A 13,100-nucleotide genomic window follows, 5' to 3' on the forward strand; every position below is an offset into this window, starting at 1 on the left:
TTTTCCTTCCTTCTTTCTCTTCCACTGGCCAAAAGGTGGTGGTAGGTCATCATGCAATGGACTGCCACCTCAAGGATGGATCTCAAAATGTTGATATCCAGGTTCCAGATGTCCTGGTAAACAGCTGGGAGTGGAATGTGACTCCCAGGAAAAAGGGCTTGAGACGTGATTCCGTCGTTGACCTCCAGTGTTTGCTCTGACTTCTTACAGAGGAGTTCGAAGTAGAGCTGTGAAGTTTCCCAAGCTCCATTTGGGTCACTAAGGTCCACCCTGCAAACAACAGCTCTTAACCTTCTGAAGACCTTGTATCTTTGAAGCGGCAAGGAAGGAATTTTCTGGCTCTGCTTCTGGGCACAGTCATTACCCAGGGCCTTCTATCCCAGTGGCCTTAGCAACTGGGCACCAAGAAGTCTGTATTTAGTAATCTTAATAAATTGGACAATTGAGCCAAGAAAGCAACAAGAACTTGCAATATTACAGCACCTCCAGGTCTACACACATGGATCTGCCATCTCTGGAGTGAACTGAATAGAGAAGCGTTGGTGTCATCTGCTCTAGGGAAGAGCAAAGTCAAGGAGAGTCAGCAGACTTGACATAGTTCAAGTCCAATGTGCCCAATTTTTAAAAACTCCATTCACCTGTCACCTGACCGTTTCTCCTACCATGGTTGTGGTGGAGACTAGATTTATCACTCAACTTGGTAGAGGCAAAGCAGGTCTTACTTTCCATAATTCTAAATATGAAGAAACTGAGGCGCTTAAAGGTGACCCATCCAACAGGTAAACACAACAGGTAAACTGTGCAGCCCCGTCATCAGATTACCATCCCACTGCTCGCCCACCCTGAGCAGCAGCCCCTAACCTCAATATCGTCTCCCCTTCCTAGAGGCGCCACCTCCTCCTTCATGATGCGGTTTAATTTTCCCTTCTCCCAACAATGGCCGTCTGTAAGAGGCCCTCGGCGCCTGGAATTTGAAATTGTTTTTCTTCCCTCCCTTCCTGAGGACCAGATTGTTCCTCTACTCCGGCTGCCTGGCCGGTGCAGACCTAGCTTGCTGGCCCCTCAGGTTACGTGGGGGATATGGATTTGTTTTTGCAGGATTGCTCATGAGCGATGGAGTGCTGGCGTTGGCTTCCTTGTGAAAGGTGCATGGCACTTAAGCATGTGTTTGCAGGGAAGTCAACTTCAAGAATAAACAGAAAATACACACACTCTACATCCTGCCAGCCAAGCCCAGCCTCCCCAGTTCTGACAGATGATCCATTCTGACTTCCTTACATAGGCACACGCCCAGGCAGGCTGCAAGCCTTGAAGCATGGTGGGCGGGAAGGGACATGAGCTTGGATTCTCCACTTTCTAGCAGTGTGGGCTTGGAGAAGCTGTTTAACCTCTCTGTGCCACAGCTTCCACATCTGAACCAGGGAAAGCTAAGCCTACCTTGTAAAGTTTTAGGGGGATTGGAATTAATGCTTTTAACTCAATATGCCCAGCCCAGGCCTGGGAGAGTGGGTACAAATGCATGCTACCATGGTCAACATTCTTTTGGTTCTTCCAGCTTACCAAGCCTTCCCTGCTTCAGGGCCTTGGAATGTGCTCTCTTCTCTGTCTAGGGCACTCTCTCCCCTCATCTCTCCTCTCAGATACTCTTTGTCATGAATCACGCCCCTCATCCTTCCAATTTCAGTCTACATGCCATCTTCTCAAAGAGCACTTCCCCAGCTACACTGTCTGAAGGAGATCATTCCCATCCCACCCTAGTCATTCTCTATCTTGGGCATTTGTTGGCTTTCTTCAAATACTAGTCACAGTTTCTAATATTTTTACTTTGTTCTGTCTCTGTGTCCAAGCTTTAAGATCCTTGCGGGTTCCTCTCTGCTGTGACAGCACCCTGCTTGGAAGTTGATATGGGTTCAATCCATGTCTGTTTAATTTGTAAATGAATGTTCTTGCTTTGCCTGGGTTTAATTAGTTCAAGGAAGAGATCAATAGCAGCCACCATAACCCAGGTTCTGAAGTACCTACTTCATTTTCAACACTGGCATTATTACAAGTGAGTGTGATGGGGCTAGAGCAATTCCAGTTGTTGACCACTCTAACTCCCAAAATTCATTCAACTGATTCCTCTGAAACTTTATGGTCTGATCATGGACTTGAGGCTTCAACAACTAGGGTTTGACAGTTACCACTGACTTAGAAATGCCCTTTGACCTTCTGGGCAATGTTACCATCCAGGTAAAGGATGAAGGTCAGTAGCAGAAAGATGCCTAGCCCAAAAGGCCAAGGAAACTAAGGGTCTTATTGCCAGAAAGGACATCACAAAACTTCAAACTCTTTATCAAATATTCTATAGTTTGGGGAGAGCATACTACACCAGCTGTATAATGTTTTGGGTTTTTTGTTTGTTTGTTTGTTTGTTTTACCATATCTGCTTAGAAATCTTCTATATATGCCTGGAGATCTTCTAAACTTCTGAGTATGTGTGTGTGCTTATAAAAATATCTAAACCATCTAAGAATTTAACAGTAGACTGGTTGATAAGAAGTACTAAAGTACTATCAGTGAAAAATTAATAGTAGGAATTCACAATTAAGTTCTATTCGTACAATACAGATTTCTTGCATACAATATGAATTTGCCACATACAACAAGGATCTGTTGAGCGCCTTGGATTACAAAGAAATGGACAATACAATTCAGTGCTCAATAGATAACAAATTTGCACCGGAAACAATGACAAAACTATTCCAGGAGCATATAAAAAAGAATAAAATAGTATTAAAAAAAAAAAACTATGTAAGTGTTTTGAAGGTTAGAGTGGGTGAGAATTAGTCAGGAAACCCTTTCTAGAAGGAAGAGTTTTGGTCAAAGTCTTGAAGAAAGTAATTGAACTGGGATAGATAAAGAAGAAATGTAAAGTTTTAGAACTGAAAGAGGGATTTTATTTATGTTTTATTATTATAAGTCTAACCCCCTTATTTACAAGTTCAGAAAGTGAGGCCCAGCAGGGATTTTTCCCCAGCTGGTTCCTGTAGTTGAGGAGGGTCCAGGAGTCAGGAGTCCAGGCTCCCAGTCTTTCCACTACATCACCCTGCCCAGTTTAGAAGGAGGTGGGGCAAAATCTCAGCCAAGACACCGAAATGAGTGAGCAAGATGTGGCAGTGGGTGCAGCAATAGGACTAGGCTAGGAGAGGAGAGACGTGCCGGGAAAGCTTGGAGGTGGACAGAGGGTGGTCGGTGGCTGGTTTCCTCATAGAACATCCTTATTTACAGCATTGGTCTATTGACTTGCTGAGCAGCACCTGATTCAACCCTCTTGAAACTAGTCACCAGTGCAAACAGAGAAGCACATATATCACTCCCTTTACCTTGAGCATCGGGTGCTCACTAAATATTTTTGATTTGCTGTGACTCCAGTGCTGGACCTATACATGTGAGAGAGAGGAGTCTGTGAGTGCCACCTCAATAAAATGTGCTGCTTAACACTGGGGATGTTCAGAGCAGGAAAAAGTAAAGCATCTCATTTACAGATAGCAGGCACTGTTCCTTTTGAGCAATAATGCTCTTGGTGATGTGGAAACAAGACAGTTCAGCTGGAAGAATGTGGCAGAGAATAGAAATGTAGCATGGAGGTGCCATTTTCACTCTCCCTTTGCTGATTACAACTACACCCAAGCCTGGCGCCATTGGATGTGGTCCCCTTTCTCTGTTGGAGAAAGGGCCTTCCCAGAAAAATTTGGATTCCACAACTTCTTCTTAATAGCTGTATGACCTTGGGCAAGCAGCTCTTTAAGCCACAGTCTCTTCATCTGCCAACACAGGTAAAGTGCCTATCGTACTGCCCGGCAAAGGTCCCCAACTGGTACTAACTCTCCTTCCCTTCCCGATAAAAGTGGCCCAATGACAGGTCGTGCAGAGAAAGGGAGAACCACCTGGATGGGTCTGGTAGCAGGAGGATATGAGTTTGAGGAGCTGTCAAATTCTGAAGCAAGTCTTCCAAAGAAGTAGAAAGAACGGACCCATGGCTTGAAACGAAAAGCAAGTTCAGAATACACGGATTCAAAGTTCAGCGCTACCAATTTAAGGCTAGAGACTCTGGGGCAACTTACATTCCCTCTTTCAACCTCAGCACTCACAAGTAAAAATAAGAAAGTTTTCATATTGACCTCTAAGGGCCCTTCTAGCTCTTTGGCTCAAAGGCTTTAAACACTCCCATGGCAAAAAGTAGAGCTCTCCTGATGATCCCACCAGACAGTGGAAGCCAAGTAGGCAAAGACTCACATTAGGACCTAGTGATCCTCAGGGTAGTAACAGAGATGAAGGTAAAGCACACACACCATTTTCATTTCAGAGGGTCTCTGCTTCTTCCCCTTAGGTTCCAGCTATATTTTGGGGGAACTGACGTGGGAGAGGTACTAACGGCAACACTTTAATCTCTTTCAAAGGAGCCTGAGATTAATCAAGTAGGCAAGAAAATCCATTAAAACCATCTGTCACTTTGACCATGCTTGACTATGAAGTAAGACCCTGTTCCTGAGCATTTTTCTCCTGGCTGCCCTTCTAGTGTGAAGGGAGGGAGGCTGAGAGGGTGAGGTAGGAATTCAAAGTGGAAGTCCATCATACCAAACAGCTGTCTCAAATTACATCCTGACCTTTGTTAGAAATGTGCTTGAGACGTGCTCAGAGTTGATTTAAACACCTCCAGGATGGGCCAGGGACTTCTGCGGCTCTGGTAGTAACAGACCAAGGATCCTGAGAATTTCCCACTGCCCAAGGTAGAAAAAGCAAAGGACACACATACTCTTTGACTTGGGGAGGCTGATACTGCTATTCCCACCCAAATTATTTAATCTTGGGAAGCTAGGCTTCTCTAATTTATGGTCAAGGTGTGAGTATTTAAAACATGTGCAAAAGATTAAAGAGCACGAACAGTTACTCCCTGTCCCCAATACCCCTTCACAGGAAAGGACGCCATTAAGATGGATGCCAATGCCGACAGCTCCAAGGTAGATACTGGTCTGTAAACACATTCTCTCTTCACCCAGCCCACATCTCCCTCCTCAATGAGCTGCCAGGCACTCATAACACATTCCAGTCACAAACTAATATGTCACTGGAATGAAGCTACACCAAAGCTGTTTGTGTGACTAATAAACCCCACGTCAGTGGCATCCAAGTAGGAGAAAGACTTATATCCTACACAGTGAAGAAGTACTTCTTGAGGGAAGGAGTCTTGGAGGCTGAGAACAGAGAGGTATCTGGGGAAAGTCATGTATATGAATAAATCTCAACTGTTCAACTGTTAAGAGGTATCTTAATCAACTCTTGCCTGTTATGGATTGAATTGTGTCCCCCTAAAATAGGTGTTGAAATCCTAACCCCTATACTTGTGGAGGAAACCCTGGTGGCCTAGTGGTTAAGTGCTACAACTGCTAACCAAAGGGCCGGCAGTTCAAATCCGCCAGGCGCTCCTTGGAAACTCTATGGGGCAGTTCTACTCTGTCCTATAGGGTTGCTATGAATCGGAATCAACTCGATGGCACTGGGTTTGGTTTTTGGTTTATACTTGTGGATGTAATCCCATTTGGGAATAGGGTTTTCTTTGTTACGTTAATGAATCCATGTCAATATCGGGTGTGTCTTAAACTTAATCACTTTTCAGATATAAAAAGAACAGATTGGAAGCAAAGACAAGCAAGCACAAACTGGGGAAGACAGAAGCGAGGATCACCAAGAAACCAAAGGCTGCAGGGTTATAGAAGTTGAGACAGGATCTTCCCCTGGAGCCAACAGAGAGAGAGCCTTCACCTAGAGCTGATGCCCCAATTTCAGACTTCTATCTTTCTGAACTGCAAGCAAAAAAGTTTTTGTTCTTTAAATCCACCCACTTGTGATACTTCTCTTGCGGCAATGCTAGATAACTAAGACATTACCCTTCTCCCCAAATCTCCACAAAGAAACATTCATAAAACAGAGCTAGAATACTTTCATAAAACAAACAAATAAGCAAACAAACAAAATTTTATTTACTTCTGTCTATGCTTTGGGTATAGAAACTTGGGGCGAGGGGGGAGAAGGTTCATAAAAAAAAAAAAAAAGGCTCCCCCTCTGGTGCCTTCTAACATATTATTTCTACATTAGTATTATCAGGCTAGTTGCCCATAGACAGATGCCGAACAAGAAGCTGATCACGTTTCCCAATCTTATTTGCAAACAAGCGTTCATTTCCTGCTTATCAAGGCAGAGTGCGGGCATTTTGTCGACTCAAATCATTGTCTTAAGCCAGTGATGCAAACCACTGAGCAGGGTTGGCCCCAGCCCGAGCCTGGCCGCTCAATGTCATCCAGCTCAAGGAGCAGATAATTAATATTGAAAGGTGTGATTGCAGCCCACTCGGCCAGGTAATCAGCCCCTGATTTCTCTTCAGGATTCTAGACCAATTGGAAATCTTAGCCCAAGAGGAGGCTGGATGGAATTATCCTGGAAGTGTAGTATCCCTTTTCAAATATAAACACCGGACAATTACCCTAGCCGGTTCGCCCTTCCGTGCTCAGTGCACTGCGTCCCAGGCGCTGAGCAGGAGGACCCGGCTCTTCCCAGGCAGGTCTGCCTCCCAGCCTGGGCTCCTCGGGGCCCTTCCACCAGCTCATTCTCACATCTTCCAAGACTGTCGCAATCTTGAGATGTCTCTGCAGACCCAGCCTCCTCATCCCGATGCTTGTTTTGCAAACATTTGGCTGCTTCATGGGAACCTGCCTCGACCTGAGCCCTGAGCTCCTCTTGGCTGGAATGGTGAAGGCTGCTGGAGTAGGGCTGCTCTCTTTTCCCACTCAGAGCTGATGGCTTAGAGGTGACAAACTGGAATGCCTCTTTCTGCCATCCCTTCCAAGAGCCTCAGTTCTCAGAGCTCAACAGCCAACTGTGGCATAAAACTTGGTTAAGTATTGAAAAGGCATTCACATCTAAGCAAAACTCTGTGGCAAGTAGATTAAGGATCAGAGTAGGTCTTTCTTCTTTCTGATCACGGGTGGCCCCTCCTCCACGGATGGGAACCCATCTGACAAAGAAGATACGTATGGCAATGCAGTTATTTCTATAGCAAAGGATGCCTTTCCATTTTCTTTCCAGTGCTTCGCTTTAACCATACTCACAAGGGCTAACATAGTGAGACAGCAAAATAAACACCAGTGGCCATAAAATACTGACTCTCTGAGGCTCTGATGGTGGCCATACAGCCAACTACCTGCCCCTGCACATGGAGGGAGGGCCCAGCGTATAAACAAAGTTTGCATGCAAGGCTCCATGTATTATCAACAGATCACGTTCAGGCTCCTGCCAATCCCACAGCAGACACATAACTCTACATTATGTAATGTGGAGAGCAGCAAGGTTTACAGAAAAGAGGTTTTTTGTTCCTTAGAACCTGTCTTCCACCCAGGCCGAGATGCCCTCTGAAGAAGGCAGGCAAAGCACCAGAAGAGGTGCTCAGAGCTACAGACTATGGCTGCTTCTTTCCTCCTCTAGTAAATGCTTAGATTATAGTTTGGATCAATGGACAAATGCCCTCTGGCCTTCTGAATAAGCCTATCTTGCTTCCATTGTGCTATATGTTTTTCAACTTTTTATTGTGAAAATTTTCAAATGTGCAGAAAAATTGGAAGAATCACACGGTACCACCCACGAGATATATTTTTTAAGTTATTGTTGTTGTTAAGTTATTGTTGTCAGTTGCCACCTAGTCAGCTCTTACTCGTGGTGACCCCACGTACAACAGAACAAAATGGTGCCAGGTCCCCTGCCATCTTCATGATTGCCAGCATGCTCGGGTCCATTGTAGCCTTCCATCCTAGGGGGCTCACCTTCCAACACTCTATCAAACTAGATTCTGTTGTGATCCATAAGGTTTTAATTGGCTAATTTTCAGAAGTAGGTCACCAGGCCTTTCTTCCTAGTCTAACTTAGTCTGGAAGCTCAGCTGAAACCTATGCAACTTGGGTGACCCCAATGGCAGAGCTGCCAGCATCACAGCAAAATGCAAGCCACCACGGCATGACAAACTGACAGGCAGGTAGTGGTTTAAGCTGTTACTCCCTCGTAAATGGCTCTTGAATTTTTATCCTTTTCTCAAGCAACATTTTTCAAGACCCTTTTTACGGGAAGCCTGTGGCTACTCACCACCTCGTGGTTGCCCAAGTTGCCCTCCAGGGCTTCTCTCGGCCCGCTGTGGAATGAGAAGGGCCCAGTTTCCGCTTCAGACAAACCTGGGTTTCAATCTTAACTCCCCCACTTACCAGCCACGTGACTTTGGACTTTTTACTTTACTGCTCAGGCCCTCTGTTGGCCTTCATTTTAATACGGGCATAAGAACTAACCCAACTAACCTGGTTTGAGTGCTTACTTGACACCAGGAACAGTCCTACATGACATGCACTAGCTCTAATCCTTACAGTGATACCCTGAAGGAGTGAGTATTAATCCCCATTGTAGACAACACAGCTGGAAACTCAGGCCATTGGACTCATGAGACCGCACTCTGAACTTCTATGCTCTCTGCTGACTGGTAGTGCTGCTGCGAGATGGACAACAGTTTACATGACACACTTGTTGTTGTTAGGTGTCATCGAGTCAGTTCTGACTCATAGTGACCCTATAGGATAGAGTAGAACTGCCATATAGGGTTTCTAAGTAGCAGCTAGTGGACTTGAACTGCAGACCTTTCAGTTAGCAGCCATAGCTCTCAACCACTGCACCACCAGGACTCTATGACACGCTTACTACAAAGCTTTTACTCACAGTGGGTATTCAACAAACAATTCAAGTATTGTTGAAGTATTATTATTAGCACTGGTAGTATTTTTACAGAGGGCATCAAGTCAGCACCCAATTATAGCTGAGAACATACCCAACAATAAATATTTTTCTTTTCCCTAGCCTCCTGCATGCTATTCTTTTAACAGATGAGATCATTACTATTGCCCTGTTGTTGTTAGGTGCTGTCAAGTTGGTTCTGTCTCATAGTGACCCTATGTACAACAGAACGAAACACTGCCCAGCCCCGCACATCCTCACAATCGTTGCTATGTTTGAGCCCATTGTTGCAGCCACTGTCTCAATCTATCTCTTTGAGGGTCTTCCTATTTTCACTGGCCCTCTGATTTACCAAGCATGATGTCCTTCTCCAGGAACTGGTCCTTCCTAATAACATGATAACATGTACAAAGTACATGAGACAAAGTATTGCCATCTTGCTTCTAAGGAGCATTCTGGCCGTACTTCTTCCAAGACAGATAACTATTGCCCTAGCACTAAGGTATTTCCAGTACCAGCAGGATCACCCATGAGAGACAGGGTTCAGTAGAGCTTCCAGAGACTAAGACAGAATAGGAAGAATGGCCTAATGATCTACTTCTGAAAATCAGTCGGTGAAAACCCTATGCATCACAGCAGAACGCTGTCCATTATAATACTGGAAGATGAGCCCCCTAGTTTGGAAGGCACTCAAAATACACATTTGCTGCAACAATGGACACAGGCATACCAACAATCGTGAAGATGGCACAAGACAGGCAACGTTTTGTTCTGTTGTACAGAAGGTCGCCATAGGTCAAAGCCAACTTGATGGTAACTAACAACAACAGCACTAAGGGCAGCACCCAAAAACAGAGATGTCACTCGGAGAACTGTTCCCTACATGGCTTGCAAAGCACTGCTTTGAGTACCCAGATTTTAATTCAGAACACTGGATGGTATGGTTGGGATAAAGTAAAGGTAAATGTTAAAATGCCATAGTTGGGTACTTTTATGTCACATCAGACAAATAGAATTCAGACACAAGCACTTGATAAGGTGTATCTTTTATTGGCTGGATCATTGTTTTAAAAAAAGAAAGTGATGGAAATTTATCAAATCTAAACTCTGTCCATATGGTCTACTGTAAACATGACTATTGATGTTGTAGAAATATTTCCAGACTAGTTCATCTCTCGTCTGTTCTGCTCAAGGATATTTTCCATAGTGACTGCCATACAAATACTAAGCCCTGAAGGTTCTGGCACTGGTGCCTCAGAGATGATTAGCTCTTCTCTGTTTCTAGGACAAGACATGGAATTCCTAAAGGCAAACCACTGCCATCTTCCAGCCCAAGAAGTCCTTGAGTGCATCCAACCTTTCCCTCATCAAACTTCTCTAAGTCTCTCTAACCAGACTTTTCCACAAGAGTCTCTTTCATCAGAGATCTCTAAGGTGAGTCTCCTGACTTTAGAAAAGGCAAAAAAAAAAAAAAAAAGTGAGTGGCCTCTAACTTTCAGCAAAGGACCCCTTGAGTAAGAGATACAACGAAAGCCCTAAGATATGACATGCTTTTCTAAAGTCATAAAGCAAGAGGGCCAAAAGAAAGAGAGAACCCAGAGGGCACCTGTAGCAGTAAGCCAATAATAGTGTCATTAGCATAAGTCCAGAGACCCGGAAACTGAAACAAGCCCAAATGTAGAAGTGTTTTTGAAAAAGTTGAAAGGACCCTAACCATATTGTCTTTCTCATAGGGATTTAGTGTCAGATTCACAGATTCAGACACTAGTGAATCTGATCAACTTTGTATCCAAGATGGGAAGGAAGAGGCATCACCTGAGTCTTCCTCATTCATTATTGAAGAAGACAAGTTGGAGTTTGGTGAGTTGGAGCTAGAGTCTGGAAAGAAGATGTCCACCCCAGGGAAAAAGACAAAGATCCAGAGAAGGGATGGGGATGACCAGAAGAAAGCAGACCATTGACTGACCCAGCAATGAAACTCTCCCCAAAGTAGTTATAAGCCAGTCAAAGGCTGTAGCAACACAAATAGGATTCTTGCCAAAAACCTAGAGAAGGAGAAGCAGCAAGAGAGAAAGAGGGGTAAAATAAGGCAACAGGGCCCCTTAGGAGCCTACATACATCCACGAGAATTTTATTTGAGAACTTAGTATTGAAAAGAACTATCCTGCCAAGACATCTGGCCCCATTAATCCTTTCTTGAGCTGTGGAAGTTCACTGCCAGCAGCAGACATGTCATTGCAGAGAAACAATCAAGGATGGGAGAGTAAGCAGTGCTTTAGGTGGGCTGGCAAAACAACGTTGTGGACTGACCTGTTTTTTAACATACCCACAGAACTACATGAAGCCAAACGTTCTTCACGCTGGGCCAGACTTTCCTACCCCACCTTGGGGGTCTGCCAGTTTTTGCTGGCTCTCTCTCCAATGTCAAGCCCTCTTGTGAAATGACTGGTACTTCCTGCTTCCCGTCGCACCCCAGACCCAGACACGCCACCTCTCCCCAGGTATCCGCCCCTATGGCTTAATGAAAAGGAGCCAAGGGGCTCCTGAGGACACAGAAGCCCCTGTTCAGGTAAGAGGACAAATGCAACAGGGAAATTTCCTTCCTTGCTTCCTAGTTTTCTGCTGCCTTTTCCTTCTCTTCCCATCCCCTCATGTGGTCCCTGCTTCCTGGCCTTGGTTCAACACCACATTCCTGTTTCTTTGTGTCCCAGCCTCCCAGCTGCAAAGCCTTGGGGATGTTCAGAGAGTTATAGCTCCAAGAAATTCTCGTCTCCATAGACCTGTCTACCCACCTCCCACCTGGCCTCCAGAGAAACAGCCAACATTCCTTCAGTCCCACAGAGAAAGGGTGTGACTTAGAATTACTCAACGAAGCCTCCAAGCCAGCATCTTATGCCCCCAAAACAATAGAGTTGTATTTGTCTTGGACTCCATGAGTTTTGCCTGGTTTCTCCCCTGATTAGCAGAAAGAACTCCTCTCCCTTCTCTCACTTGGATCAATCCACCAGCCTCACTCTTCTCTTCCAGTAGCATTCCATCCCCCAACATTGGTAAGGTGGAGCCTTGGATCATGAACATGAGTGATGTCAGTGAGCTTGAGAAATGCCATCCATTTCTCCTGGGCTTTCTCACATGTGGGAATCATCTCTTGGGAGCCCACATCCCATCTTGGATCTGTTTGTTTTGGAGGCTAATCCCAAAACGCTGGGTGAGGTGTTAGTCAGACTGACCTTTCCTGTTTTCTGAGTCAGTGATCTCAGATCAGTAAGTCAGGCTCTAAGTGTTGAAAATTAAAACCAATGTGTGGAGCCTGTAAAAGGGAAGCAGGAAGGTAGGAGCCAAGAGGTGAAAGGGCTAGGTGATATCTTGGTTTTTGCCGAAAAAAACAAACAAACAAAAACTTATCTGCTACCGAATTTATCTTCACCAAAAAGAATTCCGCTTATTGGGCATGAGACACGTTACAAAGAAAATTACATGGACCCAGGACTTCTTCCTGACACATGCTGCTTCAGTCAGAGCTAGAACATGTCTTAAGTCTCAAGAGAGCTTCCGTCCAACCCCAAACAGCCAAATCTCCTGGTACTCAGGGAATGTTCTGTTTGATTCAGGGCCTCAAACTGGTTCACTCCAGTTCAAATTCCCACTGAGAATTTGCATTTCTAACAAGTTCCCTGCTGAGAATTTGCATTTCCACCCTAGCTATACTAAATCAGAATCTACAGTTTAACAAGATCCCCAGGTGATTCTTAAGTATAAATTCCTGGGAACTTGTTAGAAATGCAAATTAACAGCAAGGGTTCAAACCAGAATGAACCAGTTTGAAGCCCTGGCTTAATTATCTACTGAGTTCGTTGGGTATGTGGGGCGGCAGTGAATACTGAAGGAGTATCTTGCCTCTCACCAGGCTGAGGCACCTAGAGTACCCACCAGTCCCACTCCCAACTTATCTATCGAGCAAACAGATCTAATAGGATAACAATGATAATAATGCCAGGTGTTTTGTTTGGATTGGCCTTTTAAATTCAACTCTTACCTCAGAGGTCAAAATCCTCAGCAAGCCTGTAGCCTTAATACCTATGGAAACTTAGACTAGACAGCTTCTCATTTTAAATATGAGAAAACAGACTTGTCGGGAAGCGGGATGTTCTATAGAGGGTGACACAACACATTCACAAGAGCACAGAGGTCAGATTTTTGGTCTAAGGAACTCCCGACTTAGGGTTATTACTTGAACAATACATGGAGGTGGTATTAAGTTGACAAAAATTGGCTTTTCTGTTTAACAAAATATT

The sequence above is a fragment of the Elephas maximus genome, chromosome 19 (genome assembly GCF_024166365.1).
Source record: "Elephas maximus indicus isolate mEleMax1 chromosome 19, mEleMax1 primary haplotype, whole genome shotgun sequence".
In the NCBI taxonomy this organism is placed as follows: domain Eukaryota; kingdom Metazoa; phylum Chordata; class Mammalia; order Proboscidea; family Elephantidae; genus Elephas; species Elephas maximus.